The following is a 20,986-nucleotide window of genomic DNA, read 5'->3' on the forward strand; positions in this document are numbered from 1 at the left end:
GGGGGAGATCGAAAAAGGAAAAAGGGCCCACCACCACGACCAAGAGGAAGAGAAGCTGCGACTCGACATCCTGCAGCTGCTGAAAGAGCGAGCCGGTGACAAGAACCTCCTTGCCGACCTGCGGAGCTTCATAATCGACCGCGAAGTGGCAAGGAGCGAAGAGGGCTCGGACTCTGAACTTGAGGAGCTGGACTCGGTGAGTGGATCGCCCAAAAGGGCACTTCCAACAGCCACCGAGCCCCAAAGCCCCGCTCTAAATTTGAAACGGCGGCCATCTTTGTCCACATGGTCAGACAAGATGGCCGACCCCCAACCAATCAGCGATCAGAATTCAAAATGGCCGGCGCGCGAAAAATGCCGGGCCATAAACAATGATGAAAGTGACCAGGGAGAGGGAACCGAATCTGACTCCGACCCCTGGTACACCCCCAGCGAGCGGCAAGTCGATAGGGCCATGAAGACCCTTGCCGCCGCCTTCGGCCCAGGCCTCAAAATTACCAAAGAGAAGCCGGAGAGGCCGAAGCAGAAGGGAAGACGAGGAGAGGGACAGCGGAGCGCCCACCCAAGAGCCACCGACGCCCGCGGCGATTCGCCAGCCCACCTTCGCACCCCAGGGACACCGCGCCTCCGATCGCCCAGGCCGCGCACCCCGGACCGCATGGATTGGGGCAGCTACTTACAGCCGTCACCGGAGCCCCAACGCCGCCAGGATCTTCACTCGGGAGAAGCAGCCGCTGGACGACGCCCCCAGGAGCACATCTGGACCCCCAAGTACGAAGCCGAGGCCTACCCGACCGGCAGAGGCCTTCACAGCGGAGCCGCGATGAACAGGTCCTTCCTCGGCGACGGCGGAGCTGAAATGGACTTCGCGCATGCGCTCTTCCGCCTAGAAGAAGAAAAAAGAAAAAAATTACAAAGCGGGACTTTTAAATTACCGGCAAGCGTTCCTATGCCCTATTGCTGCTATAGAGACATAAGGAACCATGGACAGCAGCCAGCAGTAAGTAATTTTACTACTAGTGCTGGGAACTTACCTGTTGACTTTCCCAAGTTGAGGATGGATGGGGGCAATATCCTAGAGTGGTCACAGCAGCTCCAGGTGGTATTTCTGAAAGAAAACATGTCTCATTTTATTAATGACCCCCCTGAGAGACCATGGACTTTAGAGCTAGATTGCATGCACCATAAAGCATTCTACCTTTTAATTGCCAGTATTTCCCCCACCATTTACCACTGTATTGGCCACAACCTCACAGTATCCGAAATCATAGGGAAAATGTTTGGGTTGTTTTATAGTGAGAGTGTGTCCACCACCACACAAATTTCCAAGGAATTCTTTTCCGCCAGACTTAAGCCAGGGACACCCATGAGTGAGCACCTAGTGTCCTTAAGCGGTACCAGAGCAGAGCTACATCTTAGGGGAGAAGTTATTTCTGACCAAATCATGAAGAGTGTGATAATCAACTCTTTAGATCACTCATGGAATAGCTTCCTGACACACTTAGACACCGTCAGCCTAGGGATGCTGTCTGTGGAGAGGCTATCCAACAGGCTCATCGCAGAAGATAATCTGAGGAGGGGCCGCCCCGGCCCTCCCAGAGAACACAAGAGTGAGAAGAGAGTAGTCTTCCAAGAGAAACAACACAACACGCCCGAGTGCTACATCTGCGGGTCGAGGGGACACATCAAAAGGGACTGCCCCAAGAACTATAGGGAGAGAGGCAGGCCAGAGCATAGGTACAGACAAACAGAAAGGCACACATCCGAAGATAGGTATAGGCGTAGAGACTCACCCATCCCCAGGGATAGGAAGGGAAACAGGGACAGCTCACGCGACAGCAGGACAGGGTCCCTATATGGGATAGGGGAGCACACACACACCACACACCAAAACAAAGACACCAGCTCTTGGCTCCTGGACTCGGGAGCCTCCAACCACACCACATACAATCAGGAACTACTCTCATCATTCAAGAGAGAGGATTTTTCTATCAAAGTTGCAGACCAAAACCAAGTTAGAGTAACAGGCAAAGGGGCAATTACATTACCAGGCGTAGGGAAAATAGAGGGGGTACTACTAGTCCCGGAGATACCCCACAACATCCTGGCTGCAGTAAAACTTAGCAGGGAATCAGGGATTGAGATGATATTCTCAAAAGGCAACGTGAAGGTTAGCAAGGACGGGAAGGATATAGGGAGAGTAACCATTGACCAAGGGTTACCATACATAACTTTCTGTGAAGATTACGCCCACAGCATAAACACCAGCTCAGAGAATGCAGAAGACACTGACCAAGGCAGGGCTGAGGGTGAACAGGTAGACGGGAGGGAGGTAGATAACAATGACAACACGACACCAGAGACACAATACAACAAATACACCCAAAGGAGACCCTCAATAGGCAAACCAATGCACGACAACTGTGCCCACCTGCTGCATCGCAAGCTTGGACACGCCAGTTTTCCTGTGATACAAAAAATGGCCAATTGTACCGAGGGTGCCATAATAAAAAACTGTGAAAACTACCTCGAGTGCTCGGTGTGCAAGTGTTCAAAACTAAAAGTAAAACCCAGACCCAAGAAGTCATTACGCGCCGCCAACCAAATATTCGACCTAGTACACATGGACCTGGTAGGGCCCCTAAGGCCATCCATAACTTATAAAAAAAGGTACTTCCTCACCATAGTGGATGACCATAGTCGATATGGCTTCGTCTACACCTTAAGAAAAAAGGATGAGGCCTTCCAAAAATTCAAAGAATTCTATAAAAGAGTAGAAATCCAAAACAACAAACAGATCAAACAGATCATGACCGACAGAGGGTCTGAGTTTCTATCTAAGGACTTCTCACATTGGCTCAGGTCCAAAGGCGTGATTCACTTTACGTCGTCCCCGTTTTCCGCCTTTCAGAACGGGGGTCGCAGAACGACGGAACTCCACGCTGCAAACGATGGTCAGGTGCGCCCTAGAGGACGCGGGAATTGGCCAACACTTCTGGTCTGAAGCCCTGGTCTACTCCAACTATACATTAAATAGAACATGGTCCAGTGTGATAGACAAAACACCCTACGAGGTCATGTATAACAAGAAGCCGCAGATAGCACACCTACATGTGTTCGGTGTAACGGCTGATGTACACATACCCAAGCAGTTGCGCAAGAAAGGGGATAAGGTGTCCAGAAGGCTCAGGTTTATGGGGTACGAGCCAGGAACCAAGGGCTTCAGGTTTGTGGACAATAATAATAGGTTTGTGGTCTCCAGAACAGCGGCATTCCATGAGCAAGCCAACTGGTCCAGGTTACACCTAAATGAGGTACCCACCAAGCAGGAGGATAGCCCAATCGAGCAAACCCAAAACAAAAACAAGACAGTGAGTAAGCAGGAAGGGAGCAGGCCCAAGCCCGACCTCCAAGGCATCAAGGTTGAGGGATGGAAAGAGAATCATCCCAAGATAAGTGTCGAATCACTGACACAAAGAGAAGCCAGATATCTGCATGACACTGAGCAGGCAGCAACCAGGCCGGTCAGATCGACCAGAAACCAGCTGCCAAAAAGGTTAAATGATTACGTGATGCACGTGCATGCAAACCACGTTACGCCAAACTCATACGAAGAGGTGCTAAGACTACCCCAGGGGGAGAGGGCAAAGTGGGAGTTAGCCATGGCCAAGGAACTGGACAGCCTGAGGAAGCTGGAGGTGTACACCCCCACCAAAGTCCCAGAGGGCAAGAACACAATAGGCACCCGATGGATATTCAAAGTCAAGAACTTAGAGGGGGGCCAAAGCCTATACAAGGCAAGATTAGTTGCCCAGGGGTTTGCTCAAAGGTTTCCGGAGGATTACACAGACACCTATTCGCCCACCGTAAGAACAGAGAGCGTCAAGAGCGCCCTGGTCATCGCATCCTTGCTAGGGCTGGAAGTACACCAGTTCGATGTGCAGACCGCTTACCTGCACGCCAACCTAGACAAGGAGATATACATCAGAGCCCCCCACAGCAAAGAAACCAACAGAGGGGACACCTGGTTACTTCATAAGAGCCTGTATGGACTAAAGCAATCAGGCAAACGGTGGTACGAATGCCTGGTAGAGGCCCTGAAGTCTATGGGATTCACGGCGACCATAGCTGACAACTGTTTCTTCACCAGGAAAGAGGGGGACTCACCAGAATACATCCTAGTTTACGTGGATGACATTCTATACATCAGCAAACACGAAGCCAACCGCAACACCTTCGCCAGCAGGCTGAGCGAGCATTTCACCCTAAAGTACCTTGGAAGGATAAACCGATACCTGGGAGTACAAGTCAACCAGACGCCAAAGGGTTTCCAACTGTCGCAGAAAGAGAAGATAGAAGAGTTGCTCCATAAATGCAACATGGCAGACGCCAAGGGATGTGATTCACCCATGCAGGCGGACTTTCTAAAAAACATGCATGATGAATCACCCGAATTTGGAGACAACACGCTGTACAGGTCAATCATAGGCTCCCTCCTGTATATCGCCAACTGGACCAGACCGGACATTGCCCTATCCGTTAATTTACTATCCAGGCACGTGAGCAAACCCACCACATACCACTGGGACGCAGTGAAAAGGGTACTAAGATACCTGAAACAGAGTGTCAATGCATGCTTAACCCTAGAGCCTGAAAAATCCGAAGAACCCATCCTCTCATGCTACGCTGATGCTGACTGGGCCGGAGACGCCAAAGGCCGCAAAAGCACATCTGGGTACATATTCTACTTAAATAACTGCCCAGTGCATTGGTACTCAGGCAAACAAATCCTGGTGGCAACTTCGACTACCGAAGCCGAATACATATGCCTCTCCAAAGCCGCCAACAACCTCATCTGGTTCGACGACCTACTTGCCAGCGTGTGGAGAGAACCAGCTTACCCAATAAATATATATGAAGATAACAAAGCCGCCATAGAGATATCCATGTCCGACGCTGTAGGACAAAGGTCAAGGCACATAGACATAAAATATAAGCACGTTAGACAGCTCTCCAGAATTGGTTTCATAAAAGCCATACACTGCGATACAGAGGAACAGACCGCAGACATACTCACGAAACCCCTACAAGGCAAACAACACTCACACTTAGTTTCCAAGCTCAACATCCACCCCAGGGTACCAACTAGTCAGTCAGGCCTACAGACACGGGTCAGGCATTTAGAGGGGGATTTGTCAGGTATAAATGCTCTGCCCGTGCCAGGGATCAGCTATAGTGCAGTAGTGCAGGGGTTAACCCAGACTCCCACCTGGTCAGCTCCTCCCATAGGCCCCTCCTTACCTGAATCCCCGCCTACAGGTATAAAAGGTGGGCACACCTCTCCTCACCCCAGTTCCTGATGCATTCAAGTGATGATGTGATGAACCTGCAAATAAAAGAGTTATATTTTACCAGATGACTCAAGTCTCTTTATTGGGCCTGATCCACCATTCCTTGTAACAGTATTAAAGATCTTCTCTCAGGCTTTGGGGAAGGGTGAAAGTTGAGCCCTTGTTGTAATAGTTGGAGGTTTTATATTGTCCTTGGACTACTTCTGATCCCTATTTTGTCTTGTCCTTTTTTTTTTCTTATGACTGTAAATCACCCAGAGTCACTGGAAGTAGGGCAATGATACATAAATTTTATGACATAGAGAGGGAGAGAAAGAGAAGGATACACCCATAAAGGAGTTTTGGAATAACCATTTGATTCAGTGGTGGGTTTCAAAAATGTTTACTACCGGTCCTGTGGATGTGGCTTGGTGGGCGTGGCATGGCTTGGGAGGGCGTGGCAGAAGGATAGTGTAAAATCTCCATTCCCTCCCCAATCCAGGGGAAGGATACTGCAAAATCCCCATTTCCTCCCAATCAGCTGGGACTTGGGAGGCAGAGAATAGATGGGGGCGGGGCCAGTCAGAATTTTTACTACCGGTTTTCCAAACTACTCAAAATTTCCGCTATCGGTTCTCCAGAACTGATCAGAACCTGCTGAAACCCACCTGATTATATAAAAACACTTCAAAGTCAGGCAATTAATGTTTTCAGCCAATTACAGGCAATCCTTGACTTACAATCCTGTTCGATTAGTGTCCGTTTGAAGTTACAATGGCATTGAAAAAAGTGACATGATGATTTTCATACTTACCGCAGCATCCCTGTGATCGTATGATCAAAATTCAGGCGCTCGACAGCTGGCAAGTATTTATGACAGTTGCACTCTCATGAGGTCATATGATCACTATTTGCAACCTTCCTAGCCGGCTTCTGACAAGCAAAGTCTATGGCAGGGGTGTCAAATTCGCGGCCCATGGACCAGATGCATCCCATGCTGGCCATGCCCACCCTCGTTTTAGCAAAGGGGGCGGGAAGTCGAGTTATGTCATGTGATGATGTGACAATGCGAGTTTGACATCCCTGGTCTATGGGAGAAGCCCAGTTCACTTAACAACCACATGATTCACTTAACGGCCACAGGGATTTGCTTAACAATTGTGGCAAATGTTGTAAAATGGGAAAGTTAACAATGAACTTGCTTAGCAACAGGAATTTTGTCCTCAGTTGTGATCGTTGAGGACTATCTGTAAAGGACTTCATCTTTTTCTGTTGTCCTCTTCCCTCCTTCCACTTTTCCCAGCATGAGCTAGGGCTTCACCTAATGCGTCCAATATATGAGAATTTGAGCATGGTTTTGTTCTTCTGGTAAGACTTCTGGTAAGACTTGTTCAATGATTCCTCTGTTTTCTAAGCTACCCATGTACAGTATTCTCATGAACTTTCTGCAGCAATAAGTTAAAAGCAGTCAATACTCTTTCTAAAATGTCCAAACGGGGCTTTTTTAAAGTTGCCTCTAGTCCAGTTGCCTCTAAAAAAAAAAAAGCATGATTGGGACAACTGTGACCTGGAGGACTGAGAATCTCCATAGACACCTTTCTATCCTGGTTCTTCAAAGTCCAACTATCACTATCACTTATCTGCTTGGGGGAATTCTGTGAGATCTTTGTCTCATATATTGGGCCTTTCCCCACTGCTGAGTTAATGCCATCTACCCATCCTTCAGCTGGCAGAAAACAAAACTGCCATGAAATTGTTTGTACTCATTGCTAATCCTTGGCAATTCCTATATTCTACTTTCAGCATATCTCATCCATAATTCCCTATACCAGTGATGGCTAACCTTTTCTGGACTGAGTGCCCAATTCGTGCGGACTCGCCCGAACCCCCAAAATGCAACCTGCACCCACCCTGTGCATGCGCCCTGCCCCTACACATGCGCCTGCCCCTGCATGCGCCTTGCCCCCTGCATGTGCATGCTCCCTCATGCGCCCCGCCCCTGTGCATGCACATGTGGCAACCTGCACATGCCTTGCCTCCATGCATGCGTGCGTGGCCCCCCCACACTCACCCCATCTTGTGCATGCAGCCCCTGCACATGCCCTCCTGCCCCCCACATGCACATGTGGCCCCCTTGTACATGCCCCATCACCTGCACATCCACGTGCCCCCTGCATGCCCCCCCTGAACCCCATGCATGCATGGCAGAGACCCAAAGACCAGCTGGCCAGCGGCAGGCACGTGTGTATGCATGGCAGAGCTGAACTGGGGCGACGGCTCATGTGCCCACAGAGAGGGCGCTGCGTGCCACTTCTGGCATGTGCACCATAGATTCGCCATCCTGGCCCTATACCGTTATTTTTGTCATATCAGAATGACCATACTATGTGATGGAAGCAATTCTCAGAAATTTGCAGCATGTTAAGTTCCTTCCTATGTAAAACACACATATTTCCTTAATTAATAAATAATGTGGAAGTATTTAGAATAAACACCCAACCAGCTCGTCCTTTTTTACAGGAAGGTGACTAGGTCAACAGGGCAAACAAGTCTGGGCTAAGTAAGAATACATGATTCACCCAATGTCATCTTCTCCCTGTGTGAACAAATGCTTCTGATGGAGGATCACCTACACAAGATAGGACATGCTCTCTGTAAACAAAAGTGATAACACAAGGAGTGGTTCAGTTGACCTGAGTTGTACGCTGGCTCAGTTCTCTCAACACACTCAACCTAGTAGAGAAAAAGCCTGACATCCAGGTTCTACCTCCCTTTCTTTTGATTAACATATTTGTCGGGGTCTCAATGATGCTTCTTTAAAAAGGCAACTGGACTGTTTTTTTTCCTTGAGGAAGAAGAAGGAAACATTTTGCTTCTCATCCCAGAAGCTTCCTCAGTTCTGATGGGGGGGGGGGTGTAGAAAGATTGCATTTCTTTGCAGTCATCTGGTTGTTACCACTCTGAGAGCTGTTGGTTTATCTGTGCCAGTAGGGTGACCTGAATTAGGGTGCAATTGGTTGTGGAGTTTTCTTGGAACTTCTGAAAAGACTGTGTTGTAGACTGGATAGGTGGTGTCTTATTCCTCCCCCTCTGTTGAGGGAGGGGTGTTCAATTCTAACACAGATGGGTTGTTTTACCCTTCTTTCAAATCAATGGTCCTCTCTATCCAAAATGTTGGCTTTGCCAGTCCACATCTGACATGGCTCTCAACAGCATGTGCTGGGTTTATTACAAGATCACAAGTCAATTTACCATTTTTTTACATCAGATTGGTGATTGATCTTCAAATTAGGCCTAGATTGAGCAATTTTTCTTAGATCAAGTCCAAATTTAGATACTTCCGTGACAGGCAAGTAAATAATCATTAAGGAAAGAGGGGGCAAGCAATCGCTGATACATAAGAGCAATGAGTCCAGCTAACCTAACATTCTCATTCATCAGAATCAGCATTTTCTTACAAATCTACAATCACTTTGTTTTATATAGCTATCCTACTCAGCACATGACTCAGGATGGTGTATACCATCAATAAGAGAATAATCAATAACAACCACATAATAAAGCACAATGTTACAAACACAACCCAAAGGAGCAATGTACAAACATTTAAGTGTTGGGGGGGGGGAATCATCCAGCAGATCTTAACACTCCCAGACCCCTTGGCTGGGGGAAAACCAGGTTTTTAATACTTTCCAAAAGCAGGCAGGCTTGGGGCTAACCCCGTCTCAGTGAGGATGTGGTTCCAAATGGCAGGAGAAACAACAAAGAAACGTCCTTCCCTGTTCCACTAGATAACATTGCCTGAGTGATGGAACTTGAAGGATGCTGACCTTAATAGATATTACTGGATGGGCAGATGTAATGAGATCAACAGCTCCATAAATGACCATCTTGGCCTATGAAGGAATGGGTAAGAAACCTCAATAACAACTTGAATCACACCCAGAAGTGCACTAGTAACCACTGCTGCTTGTAGAGTAGGATATTATACATGTACATCAAAGTATACCCATAACTACTCATGTTGCTGCATTCTGGACCAACTGTAGATTCCAAGTAGTTACCAAGGATAGCCTCATGTAGATCATATTGCAATATTCCAAACAGGAAATGATTATGGCATAAGCGACTGTAAGAAAGGCCTCATAAACCGGGAGCAGCACAACCGACACACAAGGTGGAGCTGTGTTGACACTCTCTGTGCTACCATAGCTACTTCCACTTTCAGCAGGAGCTGTTTGAACAAGAAGACCCCTTAAAATTGAAAATCCATGACTGTTGTGAGCAATGCAACCTTATCCCAGAACCAAAGTCCCTGGATCCAGGATGTCCCACAAATCCATAGCCGCACAATCTTACAAAGGTTGAATCTAAACACCCTTCCTAATTAGGGGATTCAGATTCCAAGATTCTCTTGAGTTTAAACAAAATATGCCCTCCTCTAGGACTTTGAATTTCATTATATATCCAGAGGTATCTAGTTGACCCCCTATAAGGACCAAATGCAGGACTAAATAAAGACTACAGTTGATCTGATGCAGGAGGTTTTATTATGTCTTCATGAGAAGAACAGTTCCCGTTTCTTAAATTAGCTAGACAATTGAAGGAAGCACTGGAAAAAAAATCTGTAACATGCTGATAGCATCTGTGACCAGTAGGGTAGCTTCTGTTAAATAATTAATTAAAAAATAAATAATTGATGGAACCCAAAGATAGGTCAGTTCATGTACAGTAGTTCTGACCTGAATTGGATTAAACTGCTTTGCACGTCTCAGCATGCGTCCCAGATGTGGACCAAAATGTTCTCTGCTCCATCACCACCACCCCACTGGACCAAGAAGAGCCTTTCCACTTATGGTTGAACAACAGAGATGTCTGCTAGGCTTCAGGATTTACACTACAGCCAAAGCTCTTTCAAAGACAAATCCTGGATCATTTTCCCAAGGAAGCCATGCAATCATGAAACATTAGCCATACAGGAGATCTGTTACTACAAACTCTTGGTGAATGGTTCTTTTTCTTCTCTCTTTCACCCCAACTTATTGTACAATGGAAAGTTTAGGGTTCTCCATAGACAGGCTCTGTTTACAGATTCCAGGATAATGATGTTACTGCAGTACACACCCACTCTACACCAAAGTTTTAATAAGAATGGCCAAAGGATGTTTACTTAAAGACTTGTGCTCATCAGGAAAAAATGAAGGCTTCTCTTTAGCTGAGGAAGGTGGAGGAAGCTTTGATTAACTTTCCCAGCACAATCTAAGCATGTTAAGTTTCTTTGTGTGCAGTAGAGGAAATTAATCACATTCCTCTATTCTTCTCTCCTTCTCCTCCTCCTCCTCACCTGGTTTCCTTCAGTGTCTCCTTCACCAATCAAACACAAAACAAACCAGCTCTGGTCTTCAGAATGGAAACATGTCTTTCCCAAACCAACAGAGTTGGGCACAGGAATTTTGAAGTGCTTTTAAAGGCACATGGACTTTTAAACAACTGAAGGACTGCCGCTATTGCAAGGCAACTAAATGGAAATGAATGCGAGGCATCTGTAGAAAACATACTTGGGGGATTAATTCAAACTAATACATGGAATTTAATATTCTTCCTCCCTATTTCTGCTCAAAAAAGGCGAACATGTGCTACGCTGCTGCCCATGAAGACTGAAAGTTGAGGGATTGCCATGATGGTGAAGTAACACATGCCAGAATTCTCCAATCTGGACCATGGAAGTATCTACAATGGGAAGAATAAAAAAAAAATCAAGATGGCAGCCATGGCCATGCCATCTAAGACCTGCCCCTTAAAGAACGGAGCTTCAGTCACACAGTTGTGGCGATTATGTTCCCTGCAGGCAAGACCACACAAGGTCTAAAAGCAAACCTAATACCCTTTCTAGTTACGCAGCATGACTACTTAGTTCAAATCTTCATCTTTCCTTGTTTTCTTTCCTCAGCTATGTGTATGTCTGCACCATCTCTAACCTCCTAGATTCTTAAGCTGCTGGTCGTACAAGGTATCTTTTTTGTAAGCTTAGCCTTCTCCCAATATCTCATTTCTTAGGATTTATGTGATGTTTTAATCCTAGCGAGGTAATAATCTTCTAGAGAATCAAAATGCTGAACTTTTATTACTGTCCTCGTCTTTGTTGCCTGAGAAGTTTGGATGTAAGGAACATTTGGTGCTGACACACTTAGCTGATAGATATTAGAATTTCTTTGACCACAAATACAATATAAATTGGACTGCTGTCAGTTCCTCCAGCCACAACAAAGTGTGCAGAGCAGCTGTGTGGTTTAGGCATTTTAGCCAAGAGGAAATGCTCTGTCCGCTTATTTCTGTTAAGGAAGTGGATACTTCCGAGGTCTGTGTCCTGTTTAGCCATTTGGGGATTCTTTCTCCTAGAATATCCCACCCATCTTAACATATCTGATTTCCCTTCTGAGGTCAAACCATCAAGGCTTCCCTGTTATCACCAAGAGTGACACAAAGATACAAAAAAAGTGATTCACATAATCAAGCTGACGTGTCTGAATTTTGCAGCAATTGGATAGGATCATCATCTATTCCCAATACCCCTTTGCTTCTCCCTTCCTTTAAGGAGACAATAGTTACTGGGAGATTGTATCCCTTGCTCAGAAATAATGCTGGTCAAAACAATCCACCTGGCTTTTTTCAATCAGCTTTTTCAATGTGAAGAAAGAGCGTTTGATCTTCAAACACAGGAGGAATTTATTTATTTATTCACAGGAAGAACTTCTCAAAGCTTTCTTCCCTGTGAAAAATATTTCTGATTCCCCACCTTATTGTCAGGAAGCTTGAGAATCTCTTGAGAATTTCTACAGTTTTGGGTAACTTAATGGCAACCCAGTAGTATTTGCTGTTTTGGTCATGCATCTTTCCATTACACCAGTGTTTTTCAAATTGGGCAACCTTGTGCTGGCTGGGGAATTCTGGGAGTTGAAGTCCACATATCTTAAAGTTGCCCAGGTGAAAAACACTGCATTGTACTGAGACATCCCTGGCTTTCATGTCTTGTAATAAGGCATAAGGAGAGCAGACCATAATCTATTTCTTTCAAATAAACTGAAGGCTGGGGAGTCTACAAAGCTGTGGGTTGCTGAATAATTTTTTTAAAAATCCTCCCTCCTCCCCCCTCTCCTTAGCTAGCCTATACATAAACCCAAGAATACCCCACCCTTCTAATGAGAAATCCACCCAAACTATTCTCTCTTTCCAAGAAGTTTCAAAAACAAATTTTCCTTCATCAAGTTGAATATGAATTAAAGTGAATGCTTGTCCTGACACTGACTAGCTGAAGCCATGTGGGAGGGATTACAGCTGTTAAAGCCTGACAGCTCTTGAAAGAACATCAAGTTTGGGTGAAGTTTCCAGGGGCTCATCCATACTGGGAAAATGAGGGCTCATTTTCTCTTTAAGGACAGTCGGAAACAGAATCTTGAGAAATGCTGCAATAAAGTCAATTCTGCAGAGCTCAGAGCAACAGTCAGAAGCTGATTGGCAAAAGGCAAAAGGCTCTTCTCTTGCAGATGTGTCATTACATCTCTGAGCATTATTGCTTTTACTCCCATCCTTCTGAAAAGAGCCAAATTTTGCAGCTGCTTTAAAGAGGAGAAGGGCTATAATGGCAAATCAGAACCTATCCAGAGATCACTTTTCCTGGATCAGCAACAAACAGGAATCTTCACCCTTTTTTCAGAGTCAGGAACAACCAATGCAATGTTGGGGGAGAGCGGATATGCATTTAGGCCAAGCTGGAATTTACAAAGGAGATGTATCTGTGAATTGTCTGTCATTAGTTGAAAAGCAGCCAAAAAGAGACTGTTAGTTTTAAACAGAAGCATTACAGGGGGAAAAAAATGCTTTAGCCTTTGTCCTTTTTCTCAGTTCAGTATTGTCAATCCTATTTTACCAACCTCAGGAAATATCTAAAGCACCGTCCCCTGTGTTTTCCTTTCCTTTCTTTTCCCTTTCCTTCCAGAAGAAAAGCAATTTGGGGAGAGAAATATTGAGCTGAAAATTATAGGAAATGGTCAACTAGCTGATCCATATTTTCCTCCTGTAATAAAACTGGAAATTTCAGGAAGTTCCTTTCAAGCTTAACTAAACACAGAGCCTATTCATACTTTCTGGCATTAAGTTCAGCTTGCTTCTCAAAAGTTAGCATCAAATCTCATCTTCAGAGTTTTAAAGATCATGACTTGCAACACAGACACTCATCCCTGTTTACTCTTGAATAAATTTTGACTGTCCTCAAAACCTGCAAAACTACTATTTGTCCAGAAGAGACACCAAGTCTCTAAAATAAGCATGCCCACCATGAAACACATCCTGACAGCTAATTTCCATCAATCTTAGTTTGTTATTTTGCCTCCATCTCTCTTTCACAAAAGAAACGTAAAAGTGTAGTCACGCTCATTTGACATTAACATAAAATTGTAGCAATGATAGCAAGGGGGCATTGTGAAAAAATGTTGCTTCAGACATTAGTTGTGCTTTAATTGGGAAAACGTTGTGCTATGTTTTACTTGTCAACTTATCTATTAGTTCCTTCTCAAGGTCAAGACAACACCCCTTCAGCTGAATAGCAATAGGTAGAAAACAAGGATTGTGTCCATCATTCAACTTGGCAATGATAAGAAGAAAGATGCAGCACAGAAAGTCTCAATGAATCTTTTGGGTATTATCAGTAGAGTCTTAGATCTTTGAGGAGAAGAAGGAGAAAGAAGTGAGATTGGGGTAAAAGTAAAATGACACCTGTCTGGTGTGGTGTATGTAGCCTGTAGCCCTTGGGCTAATTCCCCAAAACCATTTTGCAAGCAACCCCTCAAGTCTTCAGAAGGAGCAGGATCCATCCCTCAGCTCACTGAACGAAGAGAGAGAAGGAGGCCCGAGAAGGAGGGAGAATGTTCTCTTGACACACATCTAGCTCTGACCCTATTTAACTCTGGCTTTGGCATCATCTGCAGCAAGTGGCTTCAATAACAACTTTCTTCCATCTCCATCCAGAAAATTTCCTCCATCACTTTCCATCACATTTTTGAGCAGGAGTAATTAATCCTTTGGACCATGTAATGCTTTTTTCCAGCACCCTGAAATCCTGTAGTCAACAAGATCAATATTTGGTATATTTGAAAGAAGGAATAAGGTTCTTTAACTCAGGGAGAGAGGGAGATTGGGAAAAGAGCGCTCTGAGCTGGAAGGAAAGAGAAAAATAAAAGAAAGCCAAATAGATAGGAAATAAAAAGAAGGGAAAGGGAGTTTTAAAATAAAAGGAAGCTTTTTGCCTTCCATGTGAAAATGCATAGGGTGTTCTTTGGTAGAGAAATTCTCCATCCATTTTTCTAGTCCTTATTCCCAGGCAAAATAACTTTTCTTTGTCAATATATCTATCTGTATTACAACAACTCGTGACACCTTTCAAAGATAATTGGGAAACATACTATCTTTTTATATAAATAGTTATACCAAATATGAAGAGAAGATAAAAATTGCAAATATTGTCTTCTAAGTTTTGCTTCTAAGTTTCTTTCAGCTGTACATGACTTATAGCCATATACAAACTATGAATTTTAATGTTAATAAATACATGGTGTGGGCCTTTCTATCAGAATCTGAAAGCTTGGGGAATGTTTTTTGATCCTTTAGAGAAGACCATGCAACTGGTCTGCCTATAGTCGTGATGGCAAACCTATGGCAAGTGTGCCAGAGGTGGCATGCAGCACCCTCTCCGATGGCACGTGAGCTGTCGCCCCAGTTCAGCTCCTCTGCACACGTGCACATGTGTTCCACCAGCCATCTGGTCTTCGTGTCTCTGTTGTGCATGCGCGGGGGGCAGGGCGTGTGAGGGGGGCTGCACGTGAATGCACAGGGGGTGCAAGTGGGAGCGCACACACATGCACAGGGGGTAGGGTGCGTGCATGCACAGGGCGGGCCACATGCAGGGGGCCATGTGTGCATGTGCGGGGGATGAGCCACATGTGGGGGGGATGTGCGCACATTGCATTTTGGGGGTTCGGGCAGGCGCACTTTGGACACTCGGTCTGGAAAAGGTTAGCCATCACTGGCCTATAGGGCCCTTGTTTGTTTTTTCTGCTTCTTGAATGAGAAACAAAACGTCTTTAAGCAAAAACAAGGAAAATCTAGTTGCCTTTTAAAAAAGCACCTTTGGGACAACCATGACCTGGATGACTGAGAATATCCATAGACATTTTGTCTGCCTTGTTTTGTTGTTTTTAAAATTATATACTTTAAATAATATCTGTATTATTCAGAATATTATTTTATGGTTTTGTAAGCCAACCAGGAAATATCTGATTTTGAAACTGGCACCACAAATAGAATGGGATGAAAGAGAACAGAAGAATAGGAAGCTGCATTTTTGAAGTAAGAGGAAAAAGTGTTTACTTTGAGGTCCTTGGTGCTCTCTGAGCTTGATGTTTTTTTGCAGACATTTCAATACTAAACTAGGTAGCATCAACAAGCTGATGATGCTACAAAACTAGCTGTTTTAATTTTAAGATATTCTCTCTGCCTGCATAACACAGTTTTGGCCATAGACAGAATCCAAGATGCTTGGGATGTCAGCTCTTTTTGACCCTTTGATGCCTTTAGACTCCTTTTGACCACTTAGGCCAGGGGTGTCAAACTCATGGCCCATGGGGTGCTTAGATCTGGCTGCAGGGCTGCCCTGGAAACAGTGAAGGACCAGCCCGTGGTGCCTCTGCCAGTGAAAATGGGGCCTGGGGGGCAGGTGCGGCTCCCCCGAACTCCGTATTCACTAGCAGAGGACTGCAGAAGGTCATCGTGACCAAACAAAGAGCTCACAGGAGCTGCATTCAGCCCCCCAGTTCCATTTTCACTGGCAGAGGGCTGCAGGAGGCTATCGTGGCTGAAAATGGAGCTGTTTTTGCTGGCAAAGTGCTTGGGACACCACAAGTGTCTCCAACAGTAACACCAAGCTGGCCACTCCCCACAACCCCCTCGAGATCAAACACCACCCTTATGCGGCCCTCAATGAAATCAAGTTTGACACCCTTGACTTAGGCTCTTCTGTCTTCCACTTGCTTGAGGCTGGTCACCCGGCTTCTACAGAACTATTTGTCCCTAAGCAGAACTTCTCAAATAACTTGTCTGGTCTTATATGGTCCCCTCATAAACATATGTCTTGTAGTAATTTCAAAGCGCACTAGACTTGTTTTTCAATTATTTATTCAACACTCTTTGGAGAGAGCAGTAGATCTATACTGAGCAGAGGGTCAATTTGAACCTTAGAGAAGATCAGAGTTTGGCAAACTCAATGTTGCTAATTCTATCACCAAGTTTTCTGCTATGTGAAATTTGGGGGAGGCACCATTCTTCATTCATTACCTGCGGCCTTTTAGCTGGATAACTTACTGGGTGATTAAATATGCTTCCAAGCAATTGCCAAACCACTTTCATATTAAGGAGAACGAATGGTTGTTGTTTCCCATCAGCAGGTAATGCTTGCCTGGCAAGGGAGAAACCGAACCAGGGAATCCATCAATCAATTTGATGGATTCAAATTAAGGAAAACTTCAAATTACTTCACTTGTTCTGCAATAAAATAGGGAGGAAAGCCCAGGGGTGGGTTTCAAAACCCTTCGCTACCGTTCGCTTGTGGGTGCGTACTCGCACACTTGTGCGATGCTTCTGTGCATGCGCAGAAGTGTCCAGGCGGGTGTGCGGAGCCTCCCACCACCACTACCAGTTTGCCCGATCCAGGGTGAACGGTAGCAACACATCACTTGGACAGCCCCAGTTGCTGCCCTCCTTAACTAATTAGGATTTGGCAATCAGGACACCAAAGATCCCACAGTTTCATCATGGGTACAAATATTCTCTCCTATCGATAGTGTTTACTATGAAATAAAATCTGACTCCATCAGATATAATTAAGCCCTCCACATCTGATAACTACATTGCATTATGATATATCCGTGATGGTGAACCAATGGCAAGCGTGCCCGAGGTGGCATACAGAGCCATCTTTCGGGCATGCGAGCTGTCGTCCAACTTACCTGCAGCTGCGCATGCGCAAGCACCCTAGCTGGTGTTCGGGCCTTGCACAGCGTGCGGGGGAGCCACGCGAAAGCTACGCACATGGGAAGATGGTGCGGTTGCGTGCGCAGCACACGGGGAGGAGCCGCACGTTAGAATGGATAGTACACAGGCAAAGCGTGCGAGGCAAGTACCTGTTCGGCACTTGGTGAGTAAAAGGTTTGCCACCACTGTGATATATGGCAGTAAATAAGGGTTTGTTTGTTTTCTTAATCACACAGCTTATTCTTGTTCCAGTCTCCCAGCAGAAATAAGACGGGAGATTTCACAGGAAAAGAAAGTGACTTTCAATATTTTAGTATAGAGCAAGAACCGTTCCAGTTTATGAGCAGAAAGAGAAGAATCACGCTGGAAAAAAAAAGCTTTCCTCTTGGGAAATTTCTGTTCCTTCACAAGAGCTACTCATATGTGCCACAATTGAAAGCTTCTTATCAGCACCGAAGGTTTAAATATTAATAGAGTCCACTTTGCTGGGCAAAACAATTCCGCAACTGTTTGAACATTCCCCAAATGTCACTGCTGCAGTTGGCAGGGCATTCAGTCATTGTTTCCTTTCTAAAATAGAAAGTCCAAACCATCCACTGAAGGGACATTCCACTAGAACTGATTCGTTTATGCCAGGGCTCTTGCAAATAGCTTTCTTCTGAAAATATCACTACCATACACCAATTTTTCTCTACCTAGAAATGTTGGGACTGTTTTGCCAAAAGGATGTTGTGGGCAAAGCATGCTTTCAGCTGGTCGGTATGGAACAGTAACATTGACTGGATAGTTGCAAATTCAATGAATTGAAAGCCTTGTTCACGGAACAAATGTACTTTGTTAAAACAAGCAATGCTGTGGCTGGTGGTAGTCTTGAAATTTAACTGAATGTAAAATAACTGAATTCTAACACCAAAGTGGCTGATGGATGCATGAATTATGACCTGGTCTGAAAAGTTACAAGATGAATCTTATCCAACAAGGAAAAGGGTATTTCAGAATATTAAAAACAGAATGTCAGGTTCCAACTAATGTGTCCGTCACAAACTGAACTCTGAGACATTCCGATTTCTCAAAGTACATATTTATTGGACACACCATATTGGCACTAACTGGTGAAAAGCTAGTACTAACGTTTCCGGGCTTTTCACTCCAATATAAGTTTCAGTTTTCTCAAGCTTCCAAAACAACTGTCACATTGTCCAACCAAGATAGGTGCTGGTTGCTCGGCGACATATCTCCTCCTTCTCCTCCGGCCAGCCAGGTAGTGGAATGTGGCTGGGAATCTTGCTTTGACTGAAGGCTCCATCCCCCCTTCAGTTCCAATCTATGTCAAGTTGAATTCAGTTCAGAATGCCCAAGGATACAAACAATCCCACACCCCAATCGAATTCAGGCTTGACCTTCTAATACAGATGCTTAAATGGCCCAATTCAACACATTCTATTGATGCAGGTATTGAAGTTTCAACCAGTGGTGAAATCCAATTTTTTTTACTACTGGTTCTGTGGGTGTAGCTTGGTGGGTGTGGCAGAGGAAGGATACTGCAAAATCCCCATTCCCTCCCCACTCCTGGGGGAAGGATGTTGCAAAATCTCCATTCCCACCCCACTCTGGGGCCAGCCAGAGGTGGTATTTGCCAGTTCTCCAAACTGCTCAACATTTCCACTACCAGTTCTCCAGAACCTGTCAGAACCTGCTGGATTTCACCCCTGGTTTCAACCCCAACACTATTTTTTCCAGATAATGAGCATGGCAGAGCTCCACTTCACAACTTGGTTGTCTCACACAATAAAGCACACAGACCTATGCATTGTCGCAACTTGTGTGGGATTTTATGGCACTGTTGTTATATCTTATTTTGATTATGCTTTTTCTCTAGGAGGTTCTATCTTTCTTCAGTGGTGTTCAACCATTGTGTGAGGAAGGTGGAACTGAGAATGAGAGACTGTTGCAAAGGAACCAAGTTTGGGTCTACTCTTTCCTACAACCACTGTGTACCAGTATCTGGATAGCTGCTGAGGATAATGTATTAAGGTTATCTGAAGTGCAAAGATCTGCAAGTTTAATTTCCATAGAGAGCTTGAATCTCCTAGAATAATATCTGGTGTAAAAAATCCACCAAAAGAATGAAACTGGTTACCAGGTGCCTCCAGATTGTCAGTATAACTCAGTTGTATAGTGGAAAGTACACTTGCCACAAGAACTCCTCAATTGCAACCCAACACAGTACAGATAGTCTCATTTGGTGACCATAGCTGGGACTAGCAATTCAGTCTTTAAGCAAAGCGATGACAAAGTACAACTGAAACTGTGCTTATGATCTTATTTCAGCTTTCCCTCACTTTACAGAAGGAAAAAGTCATAAATAATGAGAATTGATGATAAAGTTACTTTTTCATCACCATCAGAATTGTGAATAGTTGCTAAACAAGACAGTGGCGAAACAAGGACTACCTATAGCCACTACTGGTAGTTCTCTGGACAAAGAATTTAATATCACTGCATTAAATCCTAGTGTTCAATCACAAGCCTTTGGAAATGGGCCTGCCTGAATCTTTGCACATGTGAATACTGTAAAAGGCTGAGGTCACTTTGAATTGGTCCATTGGTGAGTTAGTGTTTTAAGTAGTTCAACCAGAATGAAAAAGACTTGGGTTCTGGGAGGCTTTAAATCAGTGTTTCTGGACCAGCCAGCAGGGGAATTCTGGGAGTTGAAGTCCACATATTTTCAAGTGGCCAAGGTTCAGAAACACTGCTTTAAGCTATTCAAGATTGGACCCTCAGTGTCCCTCCATTTAACTTACCTCAAAGATTGTTGTGAGGGTCAATTACATCAAAAAGGAGACAGAGTCTGGGATAACACTATAACTTCCTGGAAGAGTTGGAGGAAAAAGTGAGATAAAAATGCCACTAATGTTAGAAGAAAAAAGACAAATTACTTGGAATAAAGATTCAATACCTTGAATCCGAAGGACGAGTTCAGTTTTCTACAAAGGAAAAGCAAAGATGTTGATGGGCGGGTTGAAGCATCTTAAATCCCAGAAATATGTATTCCTATTTATAAGAGGAAGGGACACGGTGACTCAGTGGCTAAGATACTGAGCTTGTCGATCGAAAGGTCGGCAGGTCAGCAGTTCAAATCCCTAGTGCCGCATAACGGGGTGAGCTCCTGTTACTTGTCCCAGCTTCTGCCAACCTAGTAATTTGAAAGCACGTAAAAAAATGCAAGTAGAAAAATAGGGACCACCTTTGGTGGGAAGGTAACAGCATTCCGTGCGCCTTTGGCACTTAGTCATGCCAGCCACATGACCGCGGAGACGTCTTTGGACAGTGCTGGCTCTTTGGCTTTGAAATGGAGATGAGCACCGCCCCCTAGAGTCAGGAATGACTAGCATATATGTGCAAGAGGAACCTTTGCCTTTATTTATAAGAGTTGCATTTGTAAAGTGAATGAGTTGGCGTATCCTCTCAACCTGCCTGCAAGTCTGGTGGGCATCTGTGTCATCGAGATGTCTCCCCTGAGAATTGTGAATAAGCCTTATCTCACTTCCAGCTACATGCATCAGGACTGGCAT

The sequence above is a fragment of the Pituophis catenifer genome, unplaced genomic scaffold (genome assembly GCF_029215685.1).
Source record: "Pituophis catenifer annectens isolate HBS135680 unplaced genomic scaffold, rPitCat1.0.hap2 SCAF_1, whole genome shotgun sequence".
NCBI classification, from domain to species: domain Eukaryota; kingdom Metazoa; phylum Chordata; class Lepidosauria; order Squamata; family Colubridae; genus Pituophis; species Pituophis catenifer.